Consider the following 16,059-nt stretch of genomic DNA (forward strand, 5'->3'; position numbering starts at 1 on the left):
TCCTTCCTTTTTCCCTCCCCCTGGGCTTCAAAGCTTAGGGGATGGGCACCTGGAAACTCAGGGGGTGGGGGGAGGTGAAAGGTAAGCAGGCACGAGAAGCACCCGGCACTGCGATTGGCAGTAGCACCCAGCTCCTGCTCCCAGGCATGGCTGCCCCACAGGCTGCTCGCCCGCTGATCGGCTGCCTCCCACGTGCTAAGGAGAGAAGGAGGCACCCGAGAGAGGGTCAAAGGACACCTTCGAGAGGCCGGCACCAGTCAGCCAGGGGACAGAGCGTGGAGAACTACTATTAGGCTCTGAGACTCAGGCAGCACAGCACGCAGAGCCCTCTGGTGCCCAAGCAGAAGAAAGTGTGGCCAGGAAAGCCTGGGCAGGGAAGAGGGACAGAGCATCCTGAGCCACCCACTGGGGGTCCCCCACGATGGGGGGGTGAAGGAGCAGCCACTCATATCAGCCACAGCTCCCAGGGAAGCCAGGTGAGGAAGCTTTGGCTTTGGAAAGGGAAGAAAAGGTGGTGGGGGGGTGGCCAAGGAAGGAGGGGGCAGTGGACTCAGCACAAGATGATTTCCTATCTGGTCTTATTGGTGGTGGTGATGTTGTTGTGTCTGGTCTATAATGGATCCCAGGAGCTGTCAGGCACAAGGAGCTGCCTCTGTGGGCCTCAGTCATTCCATCTGTCAAATAGGCATGGGGGAGTGGTCCTCCAGCCTCAGTGGGAGGCAAGAGACAGAAACTCCTGGCCCACTCAGGGGGTACACTCAGCCTCAACTCCCCTAGGACAGATCAGCTCAGGCCCTTGGGAGAAAGCTCAGAAGAAAGGACCCCAATCCTTTGAGCCCCCAGTACCTCATCTGCCACATATACATATATATGTTTAGATGTATGCTTATACCTATATATTTGTGTGTCTGTGTGTACATGTGTGCATGTATGTGTGTACGCGCTTGTATGTGTGTGTTAGAGGCAAGGGTGGTGAGGGTGGGAGACATCTACAGATGCCTTTTATTACATTTGCTAAATGAATTCCCTAGAGCCAAACTGAGACAGATGTCCAAGAACTGGAACCACAGAAAGGGCTTATGGGGTTAAAGGACTCGCTGGGGACCCAGGAGAGGCCCCAACCCTTGAAATTTCCCTTTCCATGAGAAATCTGGGCTTCCAAGTGACTAATGCCAGGTATAAACTCTGCCAATGGAGAACAGAGTCCCCTAGCTCCCACATGGCTGAGCCAGGGGAGGGCAGGATTCCTTGTGCTAAGGGCTTAGGCTTTTAGAGATGGGGAAAATGGACTGTGGTGTATCTGAGCAGCCCAGCCCCCAGGTGCCCAACCAGATTGGTGGGGGAAAGGAGCAAGAAGTGGGGAGGGAAGCTGTACCTCAAGAAGTTCAGCCCTTTCCACCAGGATAAGTGAAGGTAATAGAGGGGTCCTTGTTGGTCAATAGACCAACCCTTGTCATTCTTATTGCCTGGAAAGTTGAATCTGAGTCCTCCTTACCAACCCAGCCCCCACCCCTACAAAGGATGATCCTTGTTTTACCTCTTGGTAGAGATCTCTCTGGCTGGGTCTGGGTTAAGACTTAGGAGCCCTGGAATACTCATCACTCCCAACTAGCCTTAAATAAGTCACCTTCCCTTTCCTCTGGGCCCCAGTTTACTCATTTGGAAAATGAGGCAGTGGATACTCCCGGATGACCCATGGTGAGGCATGTTCTCCTCCTCCTGACAGAGAGATGACAGACACAAAGTGCAGAGACTTGCCTTTCTGGACACAGACACTGTGAGCATTTGTCTTGTTTGACCATGTTTATTGTCACAAGGGTTTGGTTTGTTTTTGTGTTGTTTTTTTCCTTTCTGTTAATTGTGGGGAAGGGGTATCAAAGGAAGGAAGGGGGATTGACAATAGTAATGCCCCCCCCAAAAGAGCCAATGACACCATTTTTAAATGTGCAGAAGAGAACAGAAGGAAGTTCAGAAGGAAGTCTAGACAAGCAGAATAGTTTTGAAAGTACCTTGTAGAATGCATTTTTTTTGCTTATTTGTTTATTGGTAGGGGAATGTATCTTTTTTTTAAAGCCATTGGTATGAAATGGAAATTCCAGTTTTCATGGAGAATCCTTTTTTGTGTTCTGTTGTGTTGTGTGGATGGAAATGCTCTCCCTTTGGGAGGTGGGGGTGTTTAAGTTCAGAATTGTTTTAATTAAAATTTTAAAGTAAATAAGATAAGGGGATTGGGCTGGGTGACCTGTCTGCCGTAGCTATAGGTTCTTCTCTGTCACTCGGCTCCTTCATGAGTTTCAGAGTCCCAGGGAAGAGGGTCAGATAGAGGTTATGACCAGCATCAGCCTGACCATAGAAGGAAGAAGTAAGAGTTACTGATGTCGGTAGTGCTACCTGCTGATGGGTGGGGCTAGGTAATTCAGGCCCTTCCTTGGCTGCCCTGAAATTCTTCCCTTGCTTCCCCTTTCTCCTCACCCCAGGTGCTGACCTTCAAAAGACCTTTTTACTGCTTAGATCTTCCATATGTACAGTGCAATGGGGCTCAGAGCAGGGTCCTGTAGAAGGTAGATTCAAAGGACTATTCAGTAGAACTCTCTTCAGGGGGACCATTTCCTCCCTTGTCCTGTGTATTTCCATACACACAACACATGCCCTTATCCATCTACCCGGGACATCCTGACATTGCCAGATATGAGCCACTTGGATTTCTCTTGGGTAGAAAGAGGACACTTCTGCCCACGAGGTAGCCACAAGTGGGCTTGGAACAGGTTTTTCCTTAGTGGGGCTGGGATTCATGGAACCATCCATACTCTCAATTACTCTCAGTGGCCAGAGTTAGGTGTGGTCTATGGCCAGTATTGAGGATCATTAAATCACCAGTGATAGAGGTTACTCTGTGACTAGAGTTAAGGTTATGGTCAGTATCAGGAGTTAGTCTGGGTCTAGGGTTAAGAACAATTAAGACCCTTCCTAGGTTTTAGTTAAGCTTCCCCCTCCATTTCCTGTACATAGCATCCCATTTCCAGCCTCCTTGACTTTATGTGGACCCCAATATGTGTATATATGAGGGAGCTAGGGGACACAGTGGATAGAGCACTAGACTAGGAGTGAGGAAGACCTGAGTTCAAATCTACCCTCAGATACTTACTAACTGTATGATCCAGAGCATCTTTATCTCCATCAACCTCAGTTTCCTCATTTATAAAATGTGGATAAGAGCACCTACCTCCCAGGATTGTAGTCAGGATAAAAACAAATTAAAATATTTGTAAAGCACTTGGCAAAACTTAAAGAACTATATACATGCTAGTTATTATTATGTTGTTGTTATTAAAATAGAATACAAGCTTCTTGAAGCAAGGATAATTTCATTTTCACCTTTGCTATCCCCAGCACTGTGCACAGTGCCTGCCTGGCACACAATAGCTAATAATAGTAGCTAGCATTTATATCGTGCCTACTATGTGCCAGACACCATGCTGGGTGCTTTATAAATATTATCTTATGGGCAGCTAGGTGGCACAGTGGATAAAACACTGGCCCTGGATTCAAGAGGACCTGAGTTCAAATCTAGCCTCAGACACTTGACACTTACTAGCTGTGTGACCCTGAGCACATCACTTAACCCTCATTGCCCTCCCCCCAAAAAAATTCTGTATAAGTATTATCTTATTTGATCTTCCCTACAACCCTAGGAGGTAGGTACTATTACCACTCCCATTTTAGTTTCTATTATTATAATAGCTGCAGAGCTGTTATTATCACCTTTTTACAATTGGGGAAACTGAGGTAAACAAGTTAAAGTCACAGCGAAAAAGTGTCTGAGGATGGTTTGGGGCTCCAATTGCTGTGCCACCTAACTGCCCATAGTAGGGGCTTGATAGATGCTTATATGCTGAAATGAATGGAAGGTTCAGGAGTGAGCAGAATTAGCAATTAGGATGAAGTCAGGGTCAGGCTGTGGCCAGCAATAGAGATTGGTCTGGATCAGGACTAAGGGCTCAGTCTATTGGTACAATAAGGGATCAGTCACTAGGCAAAGGTGAATCTGTGGCCAGCACTAGGGACGAACTCCATGATGCAGAAGCCGCTTAACTTCTCCTGGATTGTTTCTGCATGTGAAAAATGAAGGGGTGGGGGCAGCTAGGTGACACAGTGGATAGAGCACCAGCCCTGGATTCAGGAGGACCTGAGTTCAAATCTTTCTTCAGACACGTAACACTTACTAGCTGTGTGACCCTAGGCAAGTCACTTAACCCCAATTGCCTCACCAAAAAAAAAAAAAAAGAAGAAGAAGAAGAAGAAGAAGGGGTTAGCCTCGATGACCTCTGAGGATCCTCCCAACTTTAGAGTCAGGGCAGGAGTCTGTGGAGTGTGGTGTCGTTTGTTCTACCCAGACTTCCCTGTGTGAAATTCATTATGAATAATTATTTTCTCACACCTGGAACCTAGTGGAACTGAAGGTTTAGTCTCTGACCAAGCCGGGTGACCCATGAGTTATTCTCCTATTCAAATTAACTGAAGTTTCATTATGATTTATGCTTCAAAGGCAGCTTGGTACAGTGGAAAGAACATTGGCTGGGTTCAGATTTCACCTCCTATAATTACTGCCTATGTGACCTTAGGTAAAAAATCACTTGACCACTCTAGGTTTCATTTTCCTCATCGATAAAATGAGGGGGTTGGACTAGATAGCCTCTAAGGTCTCTTTCAGCTCTGAAGCTGTGATCCTTTCACCCTTTGACCACAAGGGTCCTACGACCCCTGGCTGCCAGGGTCCCATGACCTCTGACTGCCAAGGTCCATGACCTCAGACAGAAGCATACCCAACAGAATAGAGGACTCAAAAAGGGTTGTATCAAGGATGAAATTACAGCTCATCTTATGACACAGATTTGTCACAGACAAATCTTTCAGGGGTCTTTGTGCTCAAACTTTGGGCAGCTAGCTCCTAGCATGATCTGGCATATAGGACTTCTCCAGGGACATGCACAAGACAATAGAACCCAGAGACATGCAAGAAAAACCACCCAGGAACAGCAAACCCTGATTCACCTGGATCGTTCTCTCACCTCTCTCCTAACTTGGCTCTGTCCTGAGCCAGCCTATAAACATCAGCCAAGAGACTTTCTTCTCCCATCTTCTGTGTACTGCCTGAAGCCAGAACGAAAAAGAGGTTGGTGCCCTACTCAGGGATACTGACCACAGCTGCTGCCTTGCAGACCTCCCCAAGGTGACAATGGGAATAAAAGGAAGGACCAGAAACTGTGTCTAGCTCAAGAAATCTGTAGGTGACCCACACTTCAGGACAGTAGGAAGTAGGGGAATATTGAGGGTCATAAATTGACCTGTATCCAGTTCTATAAGCTATGGTTTCTCATTCCTGCATCTTCAACCCAGAGGCATACACAGCTTACCCATGATTCAAGGTTAATCATTATCGTCGTTAACCCACCTGAATAGCATTTTATATTTTTCCAAATCACCTTCCCCTCCATTTTTACCTGTGATTTCCATAGCATCCCTGAGCTGGAGGCATGTCAGGGAGGGATTACTGCTTGTGACTCATTGGAAATAGCGCCAAATTTGTAGTCACTCGATATGAGGTCAAACCCTAACTCTCCCATTTACTTCCTTGACCTTGGGTAAATTATTTAACTTCTCTGGGCCTCCAGGTACTCATCTCTAAAATGAAGGGATGGGACAAGATGGCCTCTGATGTCCTTTCCTGCCTCTGGATCTATAACCCCATGAAGGTGTTATCTACCCTCTCAATATCAAGGAAGGAGGAACCTGTCACACAGGGAGTAAATGACAGGGACATCATGAGATGCTGACAGCCACAAGTCCAACAACTGTCATTAGTCAGTCTCAGACAGTTACAGGGAATGCTGAGGTCAGTGACTTGCCCAGGGTCATACAGTCAGTGGGTCTGAGAGCTAAAACTTAATCCCAGTTTTAGATTATTTCTCCTTTCTTTTTTTAACCAGGGATCCCCACTTGACCTTAGAGCAGGGGCCCTGGCACCAGAAGATAACATTTCCTGAATAGGTAACATTGATAAGGACAGAGTAAGTAGGTGACACATTTCCCTGAACTGGCCTCAAAGATAAGTGAGCTGAAGAGAAAGTACATACCATACCCAGATGAAGAATCTGCCCGCCTCCCCACCAAAGAGCCGTCAGCTCGACACACCCAGCTACCCACAATCATGACCCTGAACATCTGTGTGCCAAGAGTTCCCAAGTCTTGTTAGCATTTCAACACATCCCCTTTTAGAACAGCAGGTCAGGCAGTGGTCTTCATTTGACATTTGGGGAAACTGAGACCCAAAAACATTAAATCATTTGCCTTAAGTCACTCAGCAATTTAGTAGTGACCGAACCTAGACAAGAACAAAGATCCTCTAAGGGGCAGCTAGGTGGCACAGTGGATAAAGTACCAGCCTTGGCTTCAGGAGGACCTGCATTCAAATCAGGCCTCAGAGACTCGATACTTACTAGCTGTGTGACCCTGGGCAAGTCACTTAACCCTCATTGCCCCGCAAAAAAATACAATTAAAGAACAAAGGTCCTCTAGCCCAGGGCTCTTTCCATTGTTCAGGGCCCTCTCTGGGGACAGTCTGGAGGTAAGATAGTGTGGGACAGACAAGACTACAGAATTGGGATTGTTTCAGTCATGCCCAACTCTCTGTGACCCCATCGGGGTTTTTTGTTTTGCTTTATTTTGTTTTTGCAGGGCAGTGGGGGTTAAGTGACTTACTCAGGGTCACACAGCTAGTAAGTGTCAAATGTTTGAGACTGAATTTGAACTCAGGTCCTTCTGAATCCAGATCCACTGCACCACCTAGCTGCCCCATCTGGGTTTTTTGGCAGAGATACAGAGCGGTTTGCCATTTCCTTCTCCAGCTCGTTTTACAGATGAGGAAAATGAGGCAAACAGGATTAAGACAAATCTTCCTGACTCCAGGTCAGGTATTCTATGCACAATGGTGCCACCTAGCTGCCCTCAACAATAACAAAAATGTGGTACAGACAAAAAGACCATAGGATTTGGAATTCAAGTACCTAAGTTCAAATCCCAAGTCTACCATTTACTGTCAGCGTGACCTTGGGGAAAATCGCTTCCCTGTTCTGGGCTTCAGTTTCCTCCTCCCAAAATGAAGGGTTTGATCGAGATCGATGGCTTCTGAGGACCCTTCCAGCTGCCAGAAGGCTTTAGATTCCAGAAGGGTTTTATCTACTTTGTCCATGATGAGAAAATAGAAATGATCCACTGCTGACTCACTCAGTTCCTGGGGACCGAGGCAAGGGCTGAACCCAGGGGCTGCTCCTTGGTCTTTGGCTTCTTCTCTAATTTTTTTTTTTTTTTTTGGTGAGGCAATTGGGGTTAAGTGACTTGCCCAGGGTCACACAGCTAGTAAGTGTTAAGTGTCTGAGGCCAGATTTCAACTCAGGTCCTCCAGAATCCAGGGCCGGTGCTCTATCCACTGCGCCACCTAGCTGCCCCCTAGACCTTTTTTTAATAATAAAGTTTTGAGTTCCAAATTCTATCCTCCCCCTTCCCTGAGGCAGTAAGCAGATATAGGTCATACGTGTGCAACTATGTAAAACATTACCATATTAGTCATTTTGTATCCGAAAACTCTAATAAAAGGAATAAATGAAAGAAATAAAGTGAAAAAATAGCATGTTTCAGTCTGTGTTCAATCAATAGCAGTTCTTTCCTTGGTGGTGGATAGTATGTTTCATCACTAATGCTTCGAGATTGTCTTGGGTCATTGTATTGCTGAGAATAGTTGTCATTCACAATTCTTCATCAAACAATATTGCATCTCTGCACAATGTTCTCTCAGTTCTGCTCGCTTCACTATATATCAGTTCATACATGTCTTTTCAGGCCTTTCTGAAATCATCCTGCTTGTCATTTCTTATAACACAATAATATTCCATCACTATCGTATGCCACACCTTGTTAAGCCTTTCCTCAATTGATGGGCATCCCTTTGATTTCCAATTTTTAGCCACCACAAAAAGAGCTGCTATAAATATTTTTGTACAAATAGGTCTTTTCCTCTTTGGGGGGATGTTCTAGGCCTTTCTGTAGCTGCGAAGAATTATCATTACAGTTAAAGCACAATATGGTGCTCCTGGAAGTTGGGAATGAACCATTAAGGTTCCTTCCAGGCTTAAACTGATGGTAAGATGATCCCATCCACTCCCCTGAAAGCTCAGTGTAAAGACAGCTTTGTCCCAGGTCCTCTAGCCATTTCTGTGTTTCAGGGGCTGCCACTGTCAGGCTCTGTGCTAAAGACTATTCTCATTTGATCCTCATAAACCCATGAAATAGGCACTGTTATTCTCTCCACTTTACAGGGAAAGAAACTGAGGCACAGAGAGGTCAAATTGACTCGCCCAGAGCCACACAACTAGGAAGGGTCTGAGGCTGGATTTGAACTCACATCTTCTTGACTGCAGGGCTGGTGCTTTATCTACTGGGCCACCTCGATGCCTAAGAAAACAGGAAAAGGGAAAGGGTGAGCCCCCACCCCCACCCCCCCCACCCCTGTGGTTTTCTAAATGTGGAGAACGTTTACATCCAAGGTGCCAGCGAAGGCATTTTGCATCACGTGGGTCAAAAACTGAGGCACAGAAGAACCCTCAGGAAGTCTTAGATTCAAATCCCAGGTCAGCTGTTTACTACGTGACCATGGGCAGGTCACTTTGACCCCTATGTGCCTCAGTTTCTTCTTCTGTAAAAGGAGTGGGTTGGACCTAATGGTTTCTAGGGCCTCTTCCAGGTCTAATTCTATGATCTTACAATCCCATTTTCACTCTCAGAGCATGCTAACATCGATCCCACACTCAACACATCACCATGAAACAGACACTTTTCTCCCCACCTGAAAGGTAGGAAAACTGAGGCCTTGCAGTAGAAATAACCCAAACAAGATGATGCCTAAAGCATGTCAATGAAGGAACTAGGATGGAGAGACAGGATTCCCATGGAATAGAATAGAAACCCCTTAAAGGTATCTGTCTTGTGTCCCCAGCATGATCCCTGATACATAGGTAAATGAATGAATCGATGAATAAATGAAAGAAAAAGCATGAATCATTCATTATATGCTAAAAGCTAGAGATGAACATAGGAAACAAAAGCTACTGTCTAGGGGCAGCTAGGTGGTGCAGTACATAAAGCACCAGCCCTGAATTCAAATCTGAACTCAGACACTTGACACTTACTATCTGTGTGACCTTGGGCAAATCACTTAACACTCATTGCCCTGTGCAAAAAAAAAAAAAAAAGCTACCGTCCTTCAAGAACTCAGTCAATGGAGGAGGCAACAACAGATCAGAGAGGAGAAGGGGGCGGTCAGGGAAGGGTACTTTGTTCTGGAAAGTTCTAGAGATCGAGGGGCGCCTTCGAGGGGTGGAATGCAAGAGGCCATGTCCTCCAATGGTCCAGTTTGTAGGACAGAGCAATAGCAACTGGACAGAAAATAGTCAGGAGCTGGAGTGAAGATGAAGGGAGGTACTTCCCAAACACTGATGGATTGATCGATCGACTCCCAGGCCAGGGTGTTGGCCACCTGAGCAGCAGTCATTCTCATTGGAGAGAATTCTCATCTGGGAGCCTTGGGTAGAATCAGCATGTTTATAACATGACGATATTCTGAATTTAATTTAAATGTTGATAGTAGATGATTGTTCAGGTCCTTTCTAGCTGTGAATGCTGATTCTATATTGGAGAACCACAGCCTTCCCAGGTCATCTTCTGCTATCTGGCAAAACCTCACTTTATTTTGTATTATACTGATTTATATTTTATAAGCATAATCACATGATTATTGTTATAAAATAATAATTATATTATATAATACATTGTATTATATGCAGACAGCTAGGTGGCTCAGTGAATAGAATGCTGGGCCTGGAGTCAGGAAGACCCAAGTTCAAATCTAGCCTCAGACTCTTACTAAATGTGTGACCCTGGGTAAGTCACTTGACCTCTGTTTGCCTTAATCCACAAGAAAAGGAAATAGAGACTCCAGGATCTTTGCCCCCCCAAAATGCCACAGTTACCATTGGCATGCTATGGTACAGAGGGTCACGAAGAGTCAGACATGACTGAACAACAATCATACACACACATACACATATGTATGTTTTATAATAAGTATTATCACATACCATATAATATATGTCTATATGTCTACATATATTCTCACACATGTTTATGTGTATGCATATATTATATGATATGTGATAATAACTATAAAATCATAATTTGTTGGACTTTCCCCCCTCTTTCACCTTGGCTGCATTGCTTTATTGTGCTCTCATCCACTCTTCTATCTCCTCAGTCCCTTGCTCATGGTAGTTGACTCTTCCCTCCTCCCACCTATGAAAATTCTGCCTTTTCTTGAGGGCCTGTGTCTGGATGAGAAACCTTCCTTCTGTTTTGGATCTTGCTGGGCTATATGCCCAGCTCTGGGGTCTCTCAAAGGACATGAGTAGCTTAGTAACCTTTCTCCCAGAATTCCAAACTGTTTTCCAGAACAGTTGGGCCAATTCCTATCTGTACCAAGAGCATCTAGCTCTCTTCCTAGCACTGCTCTGGCTCCGATTGCCTTTACTACTTATCACTCTTGCCAATCTGACTCCACCTCTCACTTTAGAGAGAAGGAGATCGGGCCCCAGAGAAAAGGAACTTGCTCAGGGTAACTTGCCTGGTTAGTGGCTGAACTAGTTTCAGAACCCAGGTCACCTGGCTCCCAGTCCAGGGCCCCCTGGGCCATGAAAAACTGTTGCTTCTCTTGTTTGAAGTGTATGTCTGGTTCCCAAGCACAAGACTGGGAGATGGTCTTCTCCTTCTCTCATATCTTCAAAGAGCTGGGCACACACAGAAACTCTCGGGAAATACCCTTTATTTGATTGATTGACCCACATAGCTGGGAGTTGGAAAAGAGCAAAGGGGCAGGACCTAAGGACTGGCTGCCAAAATATCTGATAAGCTCAGGGGGCCATGTAGTGGACAGTGTAGGTACTGCAGAGAAGAGAGAGCACCAGGAAAAGGGGGCGACTGACAAAGGCTACAGAAACATCCAGACAAGGCCATGCGACTTGGCGATTAAGAAGTCACTAGTGGGGCAGCTAGATGGCGCAGTGGATAGAACGCTGGCCCTGGAGTCAGGAGTACCTGAGTTCAAATCTGGCCTCAGACACTTAACACTTACTAGCTGTGTGACCCTGGGCAAGTCACTTAACCCCAATTGCCTCACTAAAACAAAAACAAAACAAAAAAACAAAAAAAAGAAGTCACTAGTGGGGCAGCTAGATGGCGCAGTGGTTAAAGCACCGGCCCTGAATTCAGGAGTACCTGAGTTCAAATCCGGCCTCAGACACTTGACACTTACTAGCTGTGCGACCCTGGGCAAGTCACTTAATCCCCATTGCCTGCAAAAAACCAAAAACAAAAAACCAAAAAAAAAAAAAAAAAAGAAGAAGAAGTCACTAGTAACCTTTTTTTTGGGGGGGGGGGAGGGCAGGGCGGGACAATGAGGGTTAAGTGACTTGCCCAGGGTCACACAACTAGTAAGTGTCAAGTGTCTGAGGTCGGATTTGAACTCAGGTCCTCCTGAATCCAGGGTTGGTCTTTATCCACTGTGCCACCTAGCTGCCCTCAAGTCTCTATTACTTTCAACTTGGGTTTTTCAGAATGTACCTGTTAAATTTAACATCATAGTACCTACACTGTCCTACTTGCCCATCTGATTCCCCTTTTACCCTCTTCTGCATTTTTTTCCTCATCAATGTTCTTTTTTTGAGGCGGGGGCATCTCTATTAAGGTCCCTCCTGTTAACCTGAAAATTAATGAAACAATCAATATAGGAGAAATTAAGTTTTTTAATCGGGGCAGAAGAGTTATACTTCCAAGTATGGCAAATCAAGAATGCTAGGAATAATCAAAGATGGGAACCTAGGACAAGGTTTATATGGGGTAACAGAACAAAAGAAACTATAGGATGTTCTAGAGTCAAGTATAGAAACTACTTAACTACTTAATGTAAGTGAACCTTTAACAAAGGGAACTATAAGACTGCCCTAGAGTTAAGTATAGAAGCTAAATAGAAACTACTTAATGCAAAAAACCCAAAACAAAACAAAACAAAACAAAAACCTAGCTTTGTGACCCTGAGCAAGTCACTTAACCCTCATTGCCCCACACAAAAAACAAAGGAAAAAGAAACTACTTAATGCAAGTGGACCCTTTTACATAATAGCCTAAAGTCTAGGGAGTAAAATGGGGAATCTTTGGGAAGGGATAGTTTGTTTGGGAGAGATCCATAAGACAATCAAAAGAGTGGAATTGGGGGCAGCTAGGTGGTGCAGTGGATAAAGCACTGGCCCTGGATTCAGGAATACCTGAGTTCAAATCTGACCTCAGACACTTACTAGCTGTGTGACCCTGGGCAAGTCACTTAATCCCCATGGCCAGTAAAAAAAAAAAGAAAAAGAAAAAAAAAGAGTGGAATTGACAAAGATTGGTTAGCTCCAGGCAATTCATTGATCTGAGAATGGGGAGTGGGTGGGGACCAGTCAGTTCTCAGTAAATTTGTGGTTATCACTCCCTTAACTCCCCCAATAAAAATTTTAAAGTAAAACAATAATAATAAAGCCCCATCCTTATAACCAAAAATAAGTGTAGTTCAGCAAAACAAACCTACACATTGCTCTTATGTGGAAATGTCTCAGTCTACAAGTCCATCGCCTCTCAGTCAAGATGCAGGAGGCATCTTCAACCTTCTCTGAATTCCTGCCCCTCACTCTGTCTCCCACTGTGTCTTCCAATCCCTTCCAACCACTGGCTCCCATTCTGAACTCCGTCTTCCTGCTCACATACTTCTACACTCTCTTACCTCTTTGCCCACTATTTCTCTACTTCTCCTATCCTTCTCTTTCCATATCTCTTCTTTGTTTCTGTTCCTTTTCCACTCTTCCTCTCTTCATCCTGCCTTCTATTTTTACAATTTAATTTTATTCCTTCAAATTGGCAAAATTTTATTTTATCTCGCATCTCTTCCCTTACTGGAAAAAAAAAAAAGAAAGAAAAAAAGCAAAACCTTTGCAATACATATGCATAGTCTAACAACACATATTACTGCACTGGCCCAGTGCAAAAAGTATACCTCATCCTGTGCCTATGGACTAGCCCTTCTGTCTCAGGAAGTCCCACCTCCTGTGTTGTCAAATTTGCACTGACACAAAACTTGGAGAGATAGCTACTATGCCGATGGGTCAGGTCCGGGTCCAAAGAGATCTCCACAAGTTAAAATGATGAAATATATCTAATCAGATGGTACTGAATAAGGACAGGTTCGAAAGACTTGAAAATCCTTGAAAATCCAACAAGATTTCAAAGGACTAACCATGAAGCATGCTATCCACTTCCTGACAGAGGAGTGATGACACAGAATGAGATGTGTATTTTGAAGACGTGCCATTTTTTTGTTTGTTTGTTTGACTTTACATATTTATTGTAAGGGTGTTTTGTTTTTTTCATTGGGGGTAGGAGGTAGAAGGAAGAGAAAATAACAGTTCTCAAAGTTGAAAAAAAAATTAACTTCATCTTTTAAAAAAAGATGATACTGGATAAGGACAAATGTAAAAGTCTACCTTTGTGCTCAAAAAATCAATTTCACAGATTCAAAATAGGAGAAACATGGTTTGTTCATGTTAACAAGATTGGAGGGTTTTATTGGATTACAAATTCAAAATTAGTCAATTGTATTGGAGACAGGATAGAATCATTGAATGCTATAAATGGACAGAGCCTTAGAGATCATTTTATCTAACCAGTGTCATGGGGAAATTGGGCGGGGGGGGGGGCGGTTAGGATAGGGGTAAGGGTTTGGGGTCCTTGGGAATTCCTCTTTAAAGAATTACACCAGCACTGGCCCTGGATTCAGGAGTACCTGATTTCAAATCTGGCCTCAGACACTTGACACTTACTAGCTGTGTGACCCTAGGCAAGTCACTTAACCCCCACTGCCCCACAAAAAAAAAAAAAAGAATTACACCCTCTTGCACACAAATCCAATAGAATAAGATAATAGTTTATTTAGGGGCTGGGAAGGGAAACCAAGAAAGAAATCCTTGGACTTCTTCTCATGGGGAGAAGGCATGGCACAGAGAGTGGCTTTGAGATACCTATTTCCTCGAGCAGGAGACAGGCAGATACTTTTATAGAGGATTGATGGGGGTGATCATTTAACTATGGAAAGTTCCCTTATTGGGGGAGGATCATCCCCCACTGGTGGTGGGTGGGGGAATTAGGTGAGGGGTGGCTATGGATCTCTCTCCTCTTGCCACAAAGGCAGCAGCCACACCTAATCTTATCTCCCCAGGGGAGGGGGAGACTGGAATGAAGGGTGGTGGTCTTGGAGTGAGCTCAGTCCCTATCTGGTTCCACTTATCTCTTTAGGTATGCCTGTCCTTTGGTTTAGTTTCTCAAGGAGAAGGTTCTTTGATATACCCCAGAAAATTTCTGGGGTGGCCTGGACCCATAACATTTCCCCACTTCTCTATATCTAAGGAAAAGGGACAAAGATTCTTCTTCTGTAACTGCTTCATGCTGAGCAGGGTCAAAGAAATCATGGTGGGGGAGCAGGAGAAGTCGGGTAGGCCTGGTCCAGAGTGCAAGGAGATATGATGTCCAGAGGGTGGGAGGAGACACACAGGCACAGTGGGATAGTTGCCATGAGGTTGAATCCTTGAGCCTAGACGGAACAGACTTAAACAAAAATTTAAAAGAGTCCCGGGCAAAAAAAAATCAAAAAGGACTTAAGGTGACATGAGTGCATGTCAAATAAGGTGTTCTTAAGGTATTTCTTATTCCATTTTAAAATGTAATACCTTAAAACAATATTAGGATTTTTTTTTAAACTTGAAACAAAGGGGGGCAGCTAGGTGGCGCAGTAGATAAAGCACTGGCCCTGGATTCAGGAATACCTGAGTTCAAATCTGGCCTCAGACACTTGACACTTATTAGCTGTGTGACCCTGGGCAAGTCACTTAACCCCCATTGCCCCACAAAACAAAAAAACCAAAAAAACTTGAAACAAAAATGATATGGGGAGAAAGCACATGGGTCCTTAGGATTCCTCTGTAAAGAATTACACTCTCGCACAAGTTCTATTTAGGAATAAAAGAACAGGTTTATTGGGGTACAAGAGAAACTGGCAATAAGGAACATAACATTACCAATCAATTATCAATGAGGTGTTCCCTCCATACACAAAACTCTCCACCCATACCTCAGAAACTTATCAGATAAGGAGTAAAGTGTAGCTGCTTTTTTTCCAGTGGAAGCTGGCAAGGCTGAGTGCAAGACAGGGCGTGGCCCACCTTACAAGAGTTAAGTAATCAGATCAAAGCTTAATTCTGTGCAGTTCAATTGTTAGACTAAAAAAAAATTTTTTTTTGCCACTTTTACACATTACAAATAATTCCCAATTTTAACTATTCTGCCACAAAAGATTTTAAGACTAGCAGTAAACAGATCAACAACTATGAGATAGCTCCAGGTTATTTCTTCTGGTCTATGCAGTGAACTAATCACCCATAAGCTAGGAACTTCTCACTGAACTCACTTTTTCTTGACATCACGCCCTAATAAGGGCCAAGGTGAAGAGGGTAAAACCAGGAAGGGATGAAGCAATTTCTTTTTTTTTTTTTTAGTGAGGCAATTGGGGTTAAGTGACTTGCCCAGGGTCACACAGCTAGTAAGTGTTAAGTGTCTGAGGCCAAATTTGAACTCAGGTCCTCCTAAATCCAGGGCCAATGTTCTATCCACTGCGCCACCTAGCTGCCCCGTGAAGCAATTTCTGATCCTCATGCATACACATTAAAGGCAATGTTGGCCTACATTTAAGGGGTGTTCCCCCATTCACCACAACCTGCGGCTTTGATGGAATAGTAGGACCTGAATGAGAGAGTAAGACAGGGGTCGCCCCTGTGTCATCCATAGACTTACTTCCTATGTCCAGCTTGACCCTGG

General features: G+C 44.4%; 1 protein-coding gene across 2 annotated transcripts in view; it reads left to right on the top strand.

Annotated features, from left to right (window-relative positions):
• Positions 1-269: 269 nt before the first annotated feature.
• MLXIPL (MLX interacting protein like) overlaps positions 270-16,059 on the top strand; it is a 67,578-nt gene continuing 51,788 nt past the window's right edge. The window contains exon 1 of one of the 2 annotated variants that reach the window (XM_044001617.1): positions 270-476. The gene's annotated coding sequence lies outside the window, so the exon portion shown is untranslated. The remainder of the gene's footprint in view (positions 477-16,059) is intronic. The other variant, XM_044001619.1, reaches the window with a different exon arrangement.

The sequence above is a fragment of the Dromiciops gliroides genome, chromosome 4, assembly GCF_019393635.1.
Source record: "Dromiciops gliroides isolate mDroGli1 chromosome 4, mDroGli1.pri, whole genome shotgun sequence".
NCBI classification, from domain to species: Eukaryota; Metazoa; Chordata; class Mammalia; order Microbiotheria; family Microbiotheriidae; genus Dromiciops; species Dromiciops gliroides.